Source organism: Leopardus geoffroyi, chromosome A1 (assembly GCF_018350155.1).
Source record: "Leopardus geoffroyi isolate Oge1 chromosome A1, O.geoffroyi_Oge1_pat1.0, whole genome shotgun sequence".
In the NCBI taxonomy this organism is placed as follows: domain Eukaryota; kingdom Metazoa; phylum Chordata; class Mammalia; order Carnivora; family Felidae; genus Leopardus; species Leopardus geoffroyi.
This window is the reverse complement of record NC_059326.1, coordinates 171,506,780-171,525,893: the sequence shown is the minus strand read 5'-3', so window position 1 is coordinate 171,525,893 and position 19,114 is coordinate 171,506,780. Positions and strand designations below refer to the sequence as shown.

At 39.4% G+C, this 19,114-nt stretch overlaps 1 long non-coding RNA gene across 4 annotated transcripts in view; it reads left to right on the top strand.

Moving 5' to 3' along the window:
- The window catches only part of LOC123609629, a 198,111-nt gene that overhangs the window by 68,161 nt on the left and 110,836 nt on the right, over window positions 1-19,114 (top strand). For 3 of the 4 annotated variants that reach the window (XR_006717874.1, XR_006717868.1, XR_006717875.1), the window contains one exon: window positions 13,562-13,649. This is a non-coding gene — a long non-coding RNA (uncharacterized LOC123609629). Of the gene's footprint in view, window positions 1-3,747; window positions 3,812-13,561; window positions 13,650-19,114 lie in introns of all 4 variants that reach the window. The other variant, XR_006717873.1, reaches the window with a different exon arrangement.

Below are 19,114 nucleotides of genomic sequence, written 5' to 3'. Positions count from 1 at the left end.
GGCAGACATTAAAGAGGTTACCAAAAATACCACTCTCCCACTAAAAATTTTTTGTTTTGTGTAATTGGTTATTTTCCATAAAAATATGTTTATTTATGTTATTATATAGGAGGTTTGTATTGTTATTTTGAAATGAATTAATGAGTATTTTTTACAATTCCTAATTTCATTTCTAAAGTGGTAAAATTTGATAGCTATACTTTGTAAAACAAGAGCTCTTTGGAGCTTTCAATAATTTTTGGAAGTATAAGGAAGTTCTGGGACCAAAAAATTTAAGAACCTCTGCTATAGGACCTAAGGGAAGGAGCTGGTCTTTTCATTGGGATGCCCTCAAATGTTATTATTTGTAGGTGCACTTTTCTGAAATTGTTCATTTTCTTCCAGGAAAGAATCCCTCACTTCCATGACTTTGGGCTATATGGTGGAATTTTGGGAGTAAGTCAGAGGAAGGGGCTTACAAACCCTTAAGTTCACCATGGAGACTTTGAGTTTTTCCTAGTTTTCTTCCTGTGCCATATTCCTCCCCTCCATTCTCCTTGATGGCCATGACTGTGAGGCCTTCCTGACAGTTATGTCTCCAGAGAATAATCAGTGCCCTCCTGTAAGGTTGGGAGAGGGATGCTAAGTAGATGCAGCAGCTAACTTTTTGTTAGTATCCCCCTCCTCCCCTGTTCTGTTACAGCAATCCTCACTGTTCTGTCTACTTCATTCTTCTAAAACATTGTGCTTTCTTGGACTGTGTTGATTACTGCCTTGGTATCTTATTAGGCTGAATAATTGCTCCCTGAAAAGACATCTATGTCCTGGGGCACCTGGGTGACTCAGTCGGTTGAGCAACCGACTCCTGATTTCGGCTCAGGTCATGATCTCCCGGTTTGTGGGTTCGAGCCCTGCATCTCTCTCCCTCTCTGCCCCTCCCTGCATCCCCTCAAAATAAATAAACAAACCTGAAAATAAAAAAAACATCCATGTCCTAATCTCTGGAAACTTTGAGTGTTCCTTTATGTGGCAAAGACTTGGCAGGTGTGATTGAATTAGAGCTCTTGAAATGGGATATTATCCTGGATATCCAGATGGGCCCTAGTTGCAATCACAAGTACCCTTATAAGAGGGAGACAGAGGGAGATTTGTTACAGACAGAAGAAGAGAAGGAAATGTGACCACAGAGGCAGAGATAAGTGATGCAGTCATGCAGTCATAAGGCAAGGGATGCTAATGGCCACCAGAAGCTGGAGGAGGCAAGGAACAGCTTTTCCTCCAGAGCCTGCAGAGGCTCTGCTGACATCTTGATTTCTGCCCAGTGTTATTGCTTTTAGATTTCTAGCCTCTAGAATTGCGAGGAAACTAGTTTCTTCTGTTTTAGGTCACCAAGTTTATGGTACTTTGTTATAGCAGCTTCAAGAAACTAATACAAGGCATAGGTTTTTTCTCATACCTCCATGTCATCTTAGTGGGGTGTTGAAGGGTAGGCTAGGTAAATGCATGTGGTCTGTATACACCAGGAATAACCAGAAGCTTCTCAGTGTGTTTCTAACTGCTGTGAAGATGAGGAAAGGAGGGGAGAGTGGACATTTTGCCAGAATAGAAACTTTCCTGATGCTTTGGAGTGACTCACATGTCTCCGTGGGAGGGGTGGGGGGTGCTAGATTTCAGTCCCTTCATTTTTGGATTTGCAAGGAAGGAAGCATGCCCAAATGGCTGTCACTTATCTGGAATTTTTAGAAGTAGCCAACAAAAAGCATGAATTCTTGATCCAGTCCTAGCACTTGGATGAGTTGGGGATCAGGGGTAGGGAGGATGAGTTATAGTGCCCTTGTTACATTACTGTTCTGGTGTGGGAACTTTTACAACTCTCCATTTGAGCCCTGTAATTTCTTTCTACGTTACTGTCTTTGTGAGCCTTCATGAAGTCTAAATAAAGGAAGAGGGATTGCTGCTTCCCCACCTTCTTTTGCATGTTTAATGCTAATGATGCTTCCCACTTATGTTGTCTGCTTATGAGCCAAAGAATACAGAGAGCTGAGAGAGGGAGCATGGGTTAGAGCTGGAGCATCTCAAGGGCAGCAGCGATGAAATGATGGAAGGTGTGTCTTCCTTTCACAGTTAACAAATATTTAGGTAGTCTCACAAAGAGTAAAACTCAGTACCAGAGCCTCTTTTGGAGGAAAGGGTAACCTTTACCTGGTCCCAGCTCTTCTAAGAGTAATCATGATAGACAAGAAATTATCATGCAGTAGTAAAGTATGTTTCTGAAGGAGTTATTTCCAAATTTCTTGAATTCCTGGAAATTATAAGAATTAAGGCTAAAAGTTTAACATCTAGAATTTGCAACATTAAAATCCATAAAAAGGCTATTATTCAGATTCTCTTGATACATTATTAAAGAAATAAATCTCAGAATTTATAACAAAATTGGGACTCAGATGTTTTGTGCAAATTTGATTTTTCTTTTCTTGGCGATGTATGTATAGGCCTTTAAAAATAATAATGGATAAGAGATGACACATAAAACCTAAATTGACAGGGTAAGCCAAACAAATAAAATTATATTAGACAGAAGCAAGAAGATGACCATTTTAGGCAGCATGCCCACTGGGCTGTAATTAGGTCTAATGCTGGTGTTTCTGGTACTTCATATGCTGCTACTGGCCAGTGAAAGTTTAAAACACAATCAGAAACATATATTCTGCAGTAATAAATTTTACTCTTGCTGCACAGAGACATGAATATACAAATTACTGACCACTAATTCAAAAAACCACTTCTCCCCAAACAAATGACTCTCCTTAACCAATATATTCCAGTATCTTGCGACACTGAAAGAAGTCCCTAATATCAATAACTGTATTTGTCGAAAATTTACTGAATGGTGGATAAGCTGATTATTGCTCATGATAAAAGTGGGAAAGAAAGGTTGGAAAATACAGGGTGTGGGGAATCATAGGTGAAAAAGATGTGTGAGTGATAATGAGGGCTTAAGTTAATAGATGGCTAGAGTACTACATCTTGTCCTTAGAGAATTCACCGTTCCTTCCCTCCACTGCCTGCCTTGTTCAGAAAGATCTTAAGTTTACAGATATTTGCCACTGTGTGTGTGCTTATACACATGTATGTGTATGTAGGAGAGGGTGGTGGAGAATGCAAGATAATATAATTTTGAAGAAAAACAGACAAAAGCAACACAAAGACATGGATATTAAAATGGAGCAAGAAATAACATTAATTTTTAAAAATGCCAACCACAAAGACCCACCAAGGGTCTCAAGTTTGTGTCTCATGTTTTAGAAGCTATTCAGAAAAGAAATATATGGATGGATTCAGTGGTACATATTATATAATATATTTTTGGCACTGAAGCTACAGAAGTGTCACCGAGGCTGGAGACAGGCAGGTATTTCCTGGAGCCTTAATGGAAATGACATGGTGTGATGTAATGAATGATATTCTCAGCAGAGTTCTCCTATGGTGTCGTGATACATCTCTGAGGGTTGTTGATTATCTAGGCTTCAGTGTAGATCAGTGGTGTCACACCAACAGCAATTCAGCAAAATCATTCCTACCAGGGGCCTTTACACTACAAACCATGTACACGGGCTGTGTATACAGCTGGAGGGAAGAACCAGAATTTGCTTCTGAGGCAAAAGTATCCTAGAAAGGAATCGGTAGAGCTTGCACTGCCTTTGTGGACCTTTGTGTTTCTTCAGTGTTTGAGAGTCAATAGATGACTAATTGTATTTTCTCATACAGAAAAGGAGATGACTTTCTGCATAAAAGCAAGAAAATGGAGAAGACTGAGGCTCATTATATACCTGTAAGCAACCTATCATCTACTTTCTTTATTAGTCGTATAGTCCCAGATGTAGACCTAGAATAGTTCTTTTTCTTCTGGATGAGTGGGTAAATTATACAACCACAGGCTTAATGAGTATGGATAAAATACAAATACTCCCAAGACAATTCTCCCTGGGATCTATCCCCAGCCATCCGCAATGCACAACTCCGGAGGGTACCATTTAAATGGGATTTTATGTGACTGTCCAAGGGTGCCTGGAACTGTGTTCCCTGAAGCCCTAGGAAGACCTTTTGCCAAAGAGCTGGTGTGAGGGTTAAAGTTTTCCCCCATTTCAAGCAGGGTAGAGTGCACACTGATGTTGGAAGAGGGATGATGATTCTCGCCCAAGTCAGCTGAGTCGTTTGTCGAGAAAATGGACAGAATTTCCATGAGGTGGTAGTGGAGATGCAACAGCAACACAGACTAGGGGCTGGCCCAGTTGCCACAGGCTCTGTTGCACTGGTGGTTGTTAGACCTGCCCATAAATATAATTTCCAAAAAGTTAAAAGCATAACTCATACAAATCTAAATAGCTATCAATGATTTTACTCAACTCCTCAATTAATGAGGGAACCAGTAAGATGGAAAGCTGACTGCAAGAGAATTTTGAGAAACTGGGCGTTTATAGGAAATTTAGTAAGAGAATGTTAGAATGAGGTTGTTAAGTTAGATTGGAAACTAATTAATGGCCTCACATGCAATAAACTGTAACATAGGGGGTTATTAATTGGATAGAAATCATTTGGATAAAATTTCTTAATATTCCTTTTATAGGATCAATTGGCTGCACTCCTGCCTCTTATCAAGAGATGCTAGGGGAGCCTGGGTGGCTCAGTCAGGCTTCCAACTTTCGCTCAGGTCATGATCTCACAGTCTGTGAGTTCGAGCCCCGCGTCGGGCTCTGTGCTGACAGCTCGGAGCCTGGAGCCTGCTCCGGATTCTGTGTCTCCATCTCTCTCTGACCCTCCCCTGCTCATGCTCTGTCTCTCTCTGTCTCAAAAATAAACATTAAAAAAAAAAAGAGACAGAGATGCTAGGCATCCTAATCACAGTAGAGCTCATTTAGCATTGGGATGCTGTTGGGTTTTTCATATTAGTTTTTATTAATTTTATCCTGAATGTGTACACAAAGTATTCTAGGTAGGAGAGAGATTTTAAAAGTGTGTCAGCTCCTCATGCCCCAGAACTCATCTCTGGGCAATGTGATAAAAGGCCAAATAATCCTACTTGAGTGGCTGGACACTTCATAGGTGAGAGACGAGGAAAATTATTTTTCTCTGCTTCTAATGGGGAAGGAGGCAGCTGTTCCCCTCCCTTCCTGTCTCCTTGGAAACATAACGGGCCTGAATCCTCGCTCCAGCCCTTTGGTTTATAAATAAAATCCCTCCAGGAGCCAGAATGCCCTGTGTGTCTTGGCTTTTACCACCAAGAGATGTCTGCAAGTTCTGGGGCTCCTTCCTCCCTGAAATGTAAATACCTAGGGAGATAACACTCCAGTCTGGGCTGTAACCATTTGGGGTCTTTCTGGATCGGAGCAATTAACTCCATTAGTAGGGAAACAAATGGTTGCAGATCTAATCCTTATGGTATGTGAAACATGTTTCTAGGAGAAAGGAAAGCAAATATTTTTTCCTAAGGTTTTTCTGTCTTTATATTTTACACATTCCTGTGTCTCAGGAAGCTACGACTTTTTGCAGGAACAAATACTGTAGGCCCGTTGTTCTTAAAATGTGGTCTCTAGACCAGCAGCATCAGCATCATTGGGAAATTTTTAGAAATGCAAACTTTCAGGCATTATATTACACCAGACATACTGAATTAGAAACTCTGAGGTGGGTCCAGCAAGCTGTTTAATGAGCCCCCCAGGCGATTCTGGTACAGGTTACACTTTGAGAACCACTGCTGTGTGCCATGTGCTCATGAGCTAGTCCCAATATTCTTCTTCATTTCCTGCTTCTGTCTCTTTCCCACCTACCCTGCATTGGCAATTCTGTATCAGTGAACAAAGTCTGTCTGCTGCCATGATAAGTCTACCCTCATTCTAGTGGGTTTGGTAGTAACATGAGGAGTAAATTTACAGTTAGGAAGCATTTTAGTAGAAGGAGAAGGTTATGAGATTCCTGTTTCTGAAGGGGCTTAAAAATTAGATGAACAACCACCTAGTTTGAACAGTTTAACTATGGACACCTGAACAGCGGTGGGCTGGCCTAAAAGACTGTAAACATTTTTAGTTTCCTCAAGGCAAACACTGTCTGGGAGGCTAAATGATAAAACAGTTTCCTGACTGAAGAGCAACTGAGCAGACCAGTCCTTGTAGATCAACCATGCAGAAAGCACACTCAGTCTGCTCTATTTTAGATTGCATCACTACATTTAGGAAACAATAATGACTACTTTTAAATGCTTCATTGATATTTTGTGCTTTTAATTGGTTGGAATTCTAGTGTCATCAATCTCTCTAGATACTAGAATTTTTAAAGGTGTTCAGTGGTTTCTACCAATTGACTTCTCATACCTTCACGGGGGGGGGGGGGACATCAGAAATCCCTTTATCTGCAAATCATGTATTCTTTTACACAAAAGGGGGCTCAATCGGAACATTGAGAACTCTCTGATAGCAGAGAAACCACTCCTTTGCTCAGGCAATCTTTCCTTCTGGAAAGTTAGTTAATGACATCAGAATATATAAAATTTCATCTCTAAAGTCCCCAAATTATCTCTTGAAATTCCCTTGCAGCTTTATGAATCTAAGCAAACGGAACATGTGGGATCAATTACAAACATTTCCAAAATTCTTGTTATATTTCCATGAACATAAATCTGATTTGCTTGGCTTTGTGACAAGGATCATAAGAATTAATCCACAACAGAGAAGAAACACATAGTAAGGAAAATACAATTACCAGCATGTGTGTTTCTGCGCAGCAGCATTCATGTTGACCCAAGAGCAAATGTGACATAAGAAAAGTGTGATAAGGGAAAAAAGAGGCCTAAATTTAGATAATGCAATGTCACTTAAGATCAAAGAGGGAGTAGTCCAGTATAAATGCCAACACATGCACCATAAAGGCTTCAGAAATAGAACATGTTTCCTTGTTACTTGTGATGCACGAGTATCACCCACTTCCGTAAGTGGGATTGTTTTTACGGATTGCTGAACCGTTCCTTGCAGTACCACACTCTTTGTTGCTTCTGAGATTGGTTTGAAAGGAGCAGTCATTACTTTAAAAATTGCCCGTGTTTATTCAGGTTTCTGTGGCCATTTTGTTGAAGCTTTCAAAAGATGTTCCAAATATGAATATCCAAATCTGTGCAAAGTACACTCATCTATTTTTTTTTTTTTCCTTTCCTTTTGAGGGCTTGCTCTTGGGAGGAAAAACAGCTGGAACTTCCCTAGAAAGGGAACTTCTCTATATGATGACTCAGTCAGTTCTCATTCTCCTTCTACTCACTTTGCTGGTGTCTGTTTTTCTTTGGCTTTGAGACTGACTGTTCAACACACCAAATCATGGAAAGTCACTTTAGCTCTTTAGTTTAGGGGGGATTTTTGGGTTGGCTAGATGGGCCCGTAGACATTCTTTACCAAATTCTCTGCTGGGGAGAGACAGTCTGCCCATACCTCCTTCAGGTCAATTAAAAACACTTTTGTGTAACATGACCCTACTGGGTTGGGTATGCTGACTGTGGCCTGGTGCTTTGCCTAAATGCAAGCCCATCCACACTGTCTCCAAAAGGAAAATCATAGCAAGGGTTGGCAGCCATTTAGATCACGCACTTGTAACCACCGTGATGTGATATTCCCTTCACTCACTCCAGCCTCACCCACATCTGCTCTGAGGGTCTGGTGTTCTTCCTTGAAGATTTTCCTTTTCACCAATGATGTTGGTACACAAACTCTCTGTGTGTGTGTGTGTGTGTGTGTGTGTGTGCGCCCTCTTTCCATGATTCTGGCTGAGGATTCAGATGCAACCTTTCTAGTACTCCTTTGCTTTCTGGACCCAAAACAAAACACAGGATCTATGATTTTTAATGGTTTAAAAACCAGTCATCATGAGGGGAAAATAAACAGGATAATAACATGAGCAAACTCCAAGAAGGAAAAAGTGGTTTGGAAATCTGTCAAAAGACCTTAAGGCCTTTATCATCCTCCATTTTTCTTATCGCCTTCCTTGAAGACCAGTTCCGTAGCAGCAGAAGTATGTCTTTGTGTCTTATGAGCTAAGGACCCAAAAAACAAGTCCTGATACAGCAAAGGAATGAAAGTTGTTGGCTACAGAATACATTTTACAGAAAACATGCTCAGCCAAAGGGTGGAGGAGACATGGATTTGGTTATACAATTTATTTCTAAAAATTAACTTAAGTCTCCGTAGTAGGGTTTCTTAATTAAAGCAGAGCCTAGAAAATAGAAAGCAAATTCCATCTTTTTACTGAAACAGAGCGGAATGTAACCTTGCCTTGCAGCTAAAAATAAAGGGCTGAGGTGATTCCTGAGGGTGTCTTTGTAGATTCAGTACCATCATAACTAAGATTTACAAATACCACATTCTATACTGCTTCAAGAAAACCAGGTTGATCATCTTCCTGTCTGCTCCATTGTCCTTTTGACTTGTGTAATTTGTGTACTTGTGTGCTATAACTATTTATCCTTCCTTTCCACCTAGCACAGTTTCAATGACTTCTGGAAATATGTTTCTCTGTGATTGCCTGGCATTCAGTGATATGTCCCAGACCTTATATTGTGCTCTTCCTTAGGAAAGAAACTAATGCTAACTATAAAGTTAACTATAGCACAGTAAACCATCCACACTTTATGGCTCTAAGTTTTTATTCTTGGCAGTAGAAATATGCTTGGTAGTTAATTTTACATCAGGCTGCAACCCAAGAGTTTGTGTCTGACAGCTTTAAATAGAGAAAATGAGTATTTTTAAAACAACCCAGCAACTATTGGTATGAATCAAGTAATTTTGGGCTACAAATGGATAGTGAGTAAAATCTACTCTATTCTGCAATTTTGTTGCAACTACCTGCTCCTGTCATGAAAGGAAAAGTGGGCATTAAATTTAGAACACACACTCTTTTCGCTGTGAGGGTGCCTTTAAGACCTTGTCCTCACCTACACTGAAGCAGGTGAGAGAGTTCTTGCACTGAGCTTCTCTTTGGCTTCCTGAGTACCAGGCTGCCCGGGATGGTGAAGCAGGAAGAAGCAGGAAAGACCCGAATTTGACTTCCTGTCTTAGGCCTAACACTAGAACCTACCTCACAGGGTACCCGTTAAGATTAAATGAGAAATGCATATAAAATTCTTAGCACAGAGCTGGCACATCCCACTCAGCAAATGTTCTACCCATCATTATTATTGGCTGTGTCCTCGGGCAATTTACATAAACTTTCTGAGTCTCAGTTTCCTCATCTGCAAGATTCAGAATGTATGAATCCTTACTTTATCATTGTTGGGTTGTAAAGACAAGGATATACACTAAGGGTACAGAGTCAGTCCTCACTATCTGTTGGTTCCCTCTCCTGAGGAATTCCAAAGAATGTAGCTTTTCTGTGCTGGACCTAGAAATGTTACTATGTAACTATTTCATTGGTAGGATGCCAGCAGGAAGCAACTTTGTTTCATTATTTATTTTTACTTTGTCCTTGAGCCTTTTCTGTCTGATGTCCCTTCTCCACTCCAGGAAGCTATCTTGGGCAGATCTCATAGACTTCCAGGCATTTTCAGGAATTAGAGACAGTCTCAAGTTCAGATGTTAGAAAGTTCTTTCTTGTTTAAATCCTTTGTCTCTTACCCAATTAAAAACTTCCCAGGCTTGGAAACCCATAGTGGGCATGGGGACCACAGTTTGCCTGTTGATTACCCCTCCTGGGATTTTCACCTCTTCATCCCTATCCTTGAAGTTGTTTGCCCATCCTCACCCTGGAAGAACCACAGAGGGGGCAGGGGGCATTGGAGTATAAACTGGCCAAGCTGGTGGTATCCCTGAATAGTGGTTGCCTAAATATTCTTTCTTCCTCTCACAGGGCACTCTAGTGTGTTCTTGGGCAGCTTTACTGTAGGGAACCTTCCGTCTGCATTTCCTCGGTGCAGGTGATGTTTGCCTTACTGATGCTTTCTGATTGCTTCCAGGTCCAGCCTCTGGTGGTGCACTGCACCCTCCTTCTTGGGGAGCCAGTTGCCTGTGGATCATGCTCTTTCCTGCCATTGGTGGGTGTGTGCCTTCTCCACCAGGGCTCCCCTCACCCTCCATCAGGGCCAGCTGATGTCTTCAGGAGACAGTCGCAAGCCAAGCTCTGTGACCTCCTATTCCTGGGGGAGGTGATCAGTTTCTCCCAAGATCTCCCTCCCCCATGCTCTGCTGCAGGCTTATGCTGGAGCCTGTGAGGCCTCTTGACTTAGCACTGGTGCCCTGTCTCCTTGTCCTCATCTTCTGTCATAGATACGTGAGGGTGGTCGTGGGTGGGTGTTTGATGGGTATAGAGCCAGTGTGATGGTGAATTCAGTGTAAATGGTCTCGCAGCTCAGCTTTGGTATATGAACTCTTAATACCCACTGTCTTTAGCTTTGGGCCTGAGCTGAGACTTGTAAGCAACAGGGACAGATGCACTTAAAATCTGGTTACATTAAGAACAAACAAACAACAGCAACAGCAGACTGTAAACATAAAGAACACACTAGTGGTTGCCAGAAGGCAGGAAGGTGGGGATAGGCAAAATGGATGAAGGGGATTAAGAGGTACAAAGTTCCAGTTATGAAATAAATAAGTCATAGGGATGAAAAGGACAGCATAGGGAATACAGTTAATAATATTATAACTGTGTATGATGACACATGGTAGCTATACTTATTGCGGTGAACATTTCATAATGTATATAATTGTCAAATCATTATGTTGTATACCTAATACTAATATAATATTATTTGTCAACTATATTTTAATTAAAAATTTAAAAGATGAGGGACGCCTGGGTGGTGCAGTCAGTTGAGTGTCCGACTTCGGCTCAGGTCATGATCTCACGGTTTGTGGGCTTGAGCCCCGTGTCGGGCTCTGTGCTGACAGCTCAGAGCCTGGAGCCTGCTTAGGATTCTGTGTCTCCCTCTCTCTCTGCCCCTCCCCCACTCACGCACTGTCTCTCTCTTTCAAATATAAATAAACATTAAAAAAGTTAAAAAAAATTAAAAAAAATTTTTTTTAACGTTTATTTATTTTTGGGACAGAGAGAGACAGAGCATGAACGGTGGAGGGGCAGAAAGAGAGGGAGACACAGAATCGGAAGCCGGCTCCAGGCTCTGAGCCGTCAGCCCAGAGCCCAACGCGGGGCTCGAACTCACGAACCGCGAGATCGTGCCCTGAGCTGAAGTCGGACGCTTAACCGACTGAGCCACCCAGGCGCCCCTAAAAAATTTTTTTAAATGAAAAAGAACAACCTCAGTTTTGTTCCATTTATTTTGAGAGGGAATAAAAACCCTATCTACACATTACAATTTACACATTAAGACATAAATAAGAAAGTGATTATTTGAGTTACAAAAGCACACATCTTAAATTCTTTATAAATGCTAGTTATTAATTAAGTTTGTTTAAATATCATTAATTATTTCACAGAGGCTAGAGAAATCACTAAATTAAAATTTTTTTTTGAGGAGCCATGCCTAAGGAGATAAATAAGAAACTTAAAAATTTCTGGAGTAGAAGGGACACATGAGTCAGTAGGGGTACAATGCAATTCTTTTAAAAGGCCCATATTTTCAGAAAAACCCTATATACCTTATACAGGTAGACTGGTATAATTTTTCTCCCAGGCATCATAAATGGTTAAACAAAAACCCCCACTGAACTGTACAATTTTACCTTGCCTTGCCTTACCATGCAACCTACTGTAGCCATTCATCCACTGTGCATGACATCATCACCCTTTCAAAATTCCTGCTGTAACACTTACTACTTTCTGATTTATCTGCCCATCCGTAGCCCCAATAAACTGGAAGTTTTTGTTTGATAGGGTTTTGCCAAAGCCTAGAATAGTGATTGGCTCATAGAAGGAGTTCAATGAGTATTTGTTAGATGAACAAATGGAGTTAACTCTTATCCTCATTAGACTTTTGTTGATGTATCTTCAAACCTTTATTGAGTTATTACCATGTATTTGGCATTGTGCTACATGCTGAAATTTTAAGACAAATAAGTCACACTCCCTTCATGGAAGGAGTTAAACATTTAAACAAATAATGACAATATGTTGGGATATATAATTTTGGGAAGGTCATTTTGCCTCTCTGGGCTTTAGTTTTCTCTTGTATAAAATAAAAGTATCAAACCAGATGATCTTAATAGCTGTTTTCATCTTATGAAATATGTGTTGTGTTCATGATATATGTGCACAAATATTTCTTATTCATTATTTCTCCACTGGAAGAAATGAGTCCCAGGAACCGGGAATAGGCTGGTTATTGGTTTGTGATCAGTAAATAATGTGGGCCCTAAGGGTGTGGCATTGCCATATTGCAGATATTTCAGAAAAAAACCAGTCTCTTGTTTTGGTCCCGCTGTAATCCCATCCAGGTGTAAGCCAAAAGGAAAAAACCTCCATGATAAGTGCAATACAATAATAAATCCAAATAAGTACAGGAAAAGAAACTGAAGTTTATTAAAAAAATTTTTTTTTCAAGTAAACTCTACACAACATGTGGGGCTCAAACTCACGATCCCGAGATGAAGAGTTGTTGCGTGCTCCACCGATTGAACCAGCCAGGAACCCTGAAACTGAAGTTTATTGGGCAACATTTAAGTGGCAATTCTTGTTTGTCTTTTAAGTATACAAGAAATACATAATCCAGTCAACATAAAAAGTATAGAACAAAAAGCAAAAGAAGACCGTTTTTTCTTTTGACTTTCGAATAGCATTTAATGGATGAAGTAGCACATTTGTTTTCTATGCTGCAAAACAATATTACCACAAGCTTAATGGCTTAAATCAACACACATCTATTTCCTCTGGGTTTTTGGTGGGTCAGCAGCCCAGGCGTGGCTTAGCAGGACTGCTGCTCTGTCTCTCACAAGAATGAAATCAAGATGTGAGCTGAGACAGCGGGTATACACCAACACACAACTGATTCAGGCTTTCATGGAGCTGTAACCCTAGTGATGATAAATACATGATATACTGTCAGGGGAGGGGGGGCAGAGACCTGTCCCGCCAGTGAGGATGCTGGTGGCTGTGGATGTTCACGTAGAGTACAGGGCCACAGAGGACATGAAGGGCATCTGAGCTGGAACTAGGCCAGGCTCCATCTTGTCCTCTCTACATCTGTTCCCCCTCCCCTTCCTGCTTTCCCCCTCCTCCCCCTCTGCCTCCCCTTCACGTCCCCCTTTCACTTCCTCTCCACTCCCCTCCTCCTCCTTTTGCAAAAAGCCTTCTTCACTACCATCTCCTATTTCCTGTCCGAAGTTGAGGGTTTGCTGTGTAGCCTTCCAGATGTTATCTCTGTGTACATATATGTGTATGTGAAAATATGTAGGATTCTTTTGGGGGTTTTATATTGTAAATGTTTTCTGATTTTTGCTTTTTTCCTCACATAAAACATATTTTGGGAATCCACATAGGTAAACAGATCTGCCTCATTCTTGTTATCTATTGTGTTATACTCACAAAGTAGTTGTATAGCTCATCATTTTCCTATTAAGGGATATTTAGGTTATTTGCTATTGTTTACTTTTTCAAACAGTGTTTCGGTGATCTTTATACATGCATCTTGTGCCTATTGCTGAAGAATGGACACTTTGAAGTGATACTTCATTTGAAGTGGTCAAATGGTAGGTACCTTTAAAATTTTAGAAGATACTGTCTTATGACCCTCCAAAAAGGCTACAGTAATTTGCATCTCCACTACTGGATCTAACAGTACCCATTTGCTCACAGTCCTGCCAACACTCAATATTATCAATATTTTAAATTTGGGGATTAAAAATTCAATCTTATTTTTGTTCTAATTTGTGTTTAGTTTGGAGTCTTCTGATACTTGGCAAAGTTAAACATCTTTCCATGTATTTATTGGCTATCTATATAATTATATAGATAATTCACTGAATTCTTTCATTTATCATTTCTTTTTTTTTCTATTGGGCTGGCTGTGTTTTTCTTAATGAATTTTAGAAATTCTTAATATTCTATTGCTATCACTTCTTTGCATATTATATATGTTGGAAATATTTCCTTCCACTTTGTTGTTTATTTTGAATTTCAAACATATTACTTGCTACTCAAAAGTGATGAGGTGGTAGGGAAGAGTGGCCAAAATGGTCTTGCTATTTAGTATGACAAGATATTCTGAGCTCATCTTGTATATTTTTTCCCCTGGACCCAACAGAATCAACCATTTTTCTAATGCAATCTTATAAATAACAAAACTGATGCTTCTTTGTAGCTCATTCTGGCTTTTTGTATTTTTTTCTTTTCAAATCATTTTCTAGTAAAACTGAGAAAACCACATAAAATAAATACAATTCATGAATTGCATAGGCACCTTTGTAACCATCATGCCAGGTCAAGAAATGAAACATGTGTCTCCCATATGCTTGGACCCTGTCACAATCACCTCTTTCCAACAACAACAAAAAAGACATTATACTGACATTACCACCTTGTTGAATTTTAAAGAACAGTGTATCACTGGGGTGCTTGGGTGGCTCAGTTGGTTGAATGTCCAATTTCGGCTCAGGTCATGATCCTGCGGTTCGTGAGTTCAAGCCCTGCATTGGGCCCTGTGCTGACAGCTTGGAGCCTGGAGCCTGCTTTGGAATCTGTGACTCTCTCTTTTCTCTGCCCCTCTTCCGTTCATGCTATGTCTTTTTCTGTCTTTCAAAAAATAAATGAGTGTTAAAAAAAATTTTTTTAAAGTGTATCACTAGTGTACATTTTTCCAGACATTATAATTTAGTCATGCCCACTTTTTAAGAAGTTGGATGTGCCATTCAAATTTTTTAACCCACAAATTCCATCTTCAGTTTTTTCTGTTTTCTTACAACTTCATTTGTGGAAAGACCAGAATTGTTTGACTTGTAGAGTTTCCTACAGTCTGGATGCTGCTGATTGCACACTCATGGTGCATTTAAACACATTTTTCTATCTATGTGTTTCCTGCAAATTGACCGTTGGATCCAGAGCTTAGAAATCTGGAACTGGTCAGAAATCTGGTTTAATCCGCTTGATAGGGGCTGAATTCTGTCACTAGGAGGCTTGTAATATTTGGCTGTCTCTTTTTTCTGATGGTAATAGCCACTGGTCCGTATGCCTAGATCCATTAATAAATTGGAGGTTGACAAATGATAATATTCAATGTTATTATTTACTTTCCATAATAAATACTGTTGAAATACTGTTATAAATACTGCTTCTCTTCGTATGCTATTTGGTTATCTAGTGATATACGTTGTACAGTGAGGAGGTCCTTAATATTTGATTCTTTCCATTTATTTAACATTTTTCCAGATAAAGATTTTACCCTCTAGCATCTTCCAAAGGTATCCAATTAATTTGTAATATTATTATGAGCTAATGAATTTAAATATTTTTGATGGGTTTCAATCTATTGTAATTATTCTCCATATGAAGTTCAAATTTTCCTAATTGTGGCTGGTGAGAGCCTCTACAAACTGTCTTTGGTATCCTTTGATATGACCCTAGTCTTAGATCACATCCTTGTTATTTGGTATGGGCATTAATTTTCCAAGGCTGCTATAACAATTACTACAAACTTGATGGTTTAAAACAACACACGATTGTTTTTTTATAACCCCATAGGTCAGAGGTCTGAAATTTTTTTCCTGGACCAAAATCAAGGTGTCAGCAGGGCAATTCTCCTTCCAGTAGCTCTTTTGGAAAACCACATTTTCTGGCCTTTTCCAGCTTCTAGAGGAATTCCTTGTATTCCATGGCTTATGTCCCCTTTCTGCCATCTTCAAAACCAGCAGCATTTCATCTTGCTTCAGTTTGCACCTTGCCTTTTCTCTTCTGCATCCAATTTCCCTCTTAAAAGGCCCTCATAGATAAACCAGGATAATCTCCCCATCTCAAACATTTTAACTTAATCCCACCTGTAAAGTCCCTTTTGCTACATGAGGTAACATTCACGGGTCCCAGGGATTAAGACTAGGTATTTTGTTTTTAACTTTTTGAGGAACTTCCATACTGTTTTCCACAGTGACTGCACCAATTTGCATTCCCACCAACAATGCAAGTGGGTTCCTTTTTCTCTTTATCCTTGTCAACACTTGTTTCTTCTGTTTTTGATTTTAGCCATTCTGACAGGTATGACATGATATCTCATTGTGGTTTTGATTTGCATATCTCTGATGATGAGTGATGTTGAAAACCTTGTCATGGGTCTGTTGGCCATCTGGAAGTCTTCTTTGGAGAAATGTCTGCTCATGCCTTCTGCCCATTTTTCCCTTGGATTATTTATCTTTTGGGTGTTGAGTTGTATATGTTTTTCATATATTTTGGATACTAACCCTTTATTAGATATGTCATTTGCAAATATCTTCTCCCATTCAATAGGTTGTCTTTTTGTTGATTGTTTCCTTTGCTATAGAAAAGCTTTTTATTTTGATGTAGTCCCAATAGTTTATTTTTGTTTTTATTTCCCTTGCTTCAGGAGACATATCTAGAAAAATGTTGCTTCAGACAGCGTCAGAGAAATTACTTCTAGGATTTAAAAAAATTTTTTTTTTAATTTTATTTACTCCTGAGAGAGAGACAGGGGGTAAGTGGGAGAGGAGCAGAGAGAGAAGGAGACACAGAATCTGAAGCAGGCTCTAGGCTCTGAGCTGTCAGCACAGAGCCCGACATGGGGCTCAAACACATGAACTGTGAGATCATGACCTGAGCCGAAGTTGGACACTTACCGACTGAGCCACCCAGGCACCCCGACTTCTAGGATTTTTATGGTTTCAGGTCTCACATTTAGGTCTTTGATCTGTTTTGAGTTTATTTTTGTGTTTGGTGTAAGAAACATGCCTTCTACATGTCACTGTCCAGTTTCCCAACACCATTCGTTGAAGAGACTGTCTTTTTCCCATTGCATGTTCTTTTGTCATGAGTTTGTTTCAGGGGTTTCTATCCTATTCCATTGATCAATGTGTCTATTTTTATGCTAGTACCATACTGTTTTGATTACAGTTTTGTAGTATAACTTAAAATCCGGAATTGGGATACCTCCAGCTTTGTTTTCCTTTTTCAAGATTGTTTTGGCTATTCAGGGTCTTTTGTGGTTCCATACAAATTTTAGGATTATTTTTTCTAGTTCTGTGAAGTATACTTATCATGATACGTACTAAGTAATACTATATTGTACACCTGAAAGTAATATAGTACTTTATGTTAACTGTTTTGGAATTAAAATTAAAAACTTAAAATGGGGCATCTGCGCAGCTCAGTTGGTTGTGTCTGACTCTTGATTTTGGCTCAGGTCATGATCCCAGGGTCATGGGATCGAGCCCTACACTGGGCTCTACACTGAGCATGGAGCCTGCTTAAGATTTTCTCTTTCTCTCCCTCTGCCCCTCTCCCCAGCTTGTTCTCTCTCTCTCTCTAAAATAAATTCTTAAAAAAATCTAAAAAATAAATTAAAAACTAGTAAAAAATACTAGATATTTTGGGGAGCCATTATTCAACCTACTCCAGTATGGCAAGCTATTCCAGGGCCATCTATCTAGTACATTCCCTGCCTGGAGCTAGAATCACTGTTTCTCCATGTACCTCTAATTTCTTTTAGTAGGAAGTGTTATTTCAGGATCACAATCTGGGACCAGGGTCACTCATTGCTATCAGTTGGTCATTGTTTCCAGGACTTTTCAGGGGACAGAATTCATTCTGATATTTTCAATTCAAATTCAAGACTTAACGACTTTTACTTGACATCTTATAGAATACATCTGAATCTCCTGCCTTCCACACTGAGTTCTTAAGAACTGATTCTCATAGGCACAGATGATGATAAAATTAGAACATCTTCTATACACATTAATTTCAGAATGATGACACTAATACTACCACTACCTCCAATATGATTTCTGTTTCAGCAAATGTTCTCCCCAATCTTCCCCCATTAAAAAAGTGGTTTTGTGGGGCGCCTGGGTGGCGCAGTCGGTTAAGCGTCCGACTTCAGCCAGGTCACGATCTCGCGGTCCGTGAGTTCGAGCCCCGCGTCGGGCTCTGGGTTGATGGCTCAGAGCCTGGAGCCTGCTTCCAATTCTGTGTCTCCCTCTCTCTCTGCCCCTCCCCTGTTCATGCTCTGTCTCTCTCTGTCTCAAAAATGAATAAAAAAACATTAAAAAAAAAAAGTGGTTTTGTTATATCTACGTTGTCAGATCACATAGCCATGCATACTTTAATTTCTCCTCCTTAATTTTTATTTAGTCATAATCCTACAAACAAGTATATATTTAATGCCCACCCACAATCTTTATATAGATGTCTTTCTAGATTTTTAGATTATATACAATTGTTCTGTAGGATAGGGTCATGGAAATAATGTTCTCTGAATCTTGTGTATGAATTTTATACTTGAAAGTCAGTTTTACTAGATAAAATACCTAGGCTTGCACTTTCTTTCCTTGAATAACATGCATACTTTTTTTTTTCCTTCTGGTGCAAAGGTTGCTGTTGAGAATTTGATTGTAATTTAACTTTTTCCCTTAAAAAGTTATATTCTTTTTGCTTAGATACTCAAGTCATTTTTTCCCCTCTAAAGTCTAGTAGTTTTATAAGAATGTGTCTTACAGTTGGTCATTCTGGGTCATTATTCTCATGTAAATTGTATAGTTTTAATCTTTTTACTTCTAGTTCAGGAAAGTTTTTATGAAATATATGCTTTTGTATTTGTTGTGTTTACTTGTTTGGTTTTAATATTCAAGCAATCTGATTATCTATATGTTGGCTCTTTTTTGCTTATCTTCAGTATTTGTTACTTTATAACTTCCTTTATTTCTTTTCTCCTGTAACTTATTATCCTTAAGGTATTTTGTATTGTGTTTATTTGCTCTTACGTCTCCTCTGGCTTAGTCTTCTTTTCTAAAATGACTTTTTAAATTTTTCATCTTTTCCTTAGATCTTTTACCCTCTTTTTGAGTTTTAGAATTCTGAATTATGTTGTTCTTTTAAATCTTATATAATTTTATTAACTTCTAGTTCAATTTCATTTAGGAGGTTGTGTTTGGACCTGTTTTGTGGTCCATATCTTCCTGGCATGTTTTCATTGTCTAGAGGATACTATTCTGTT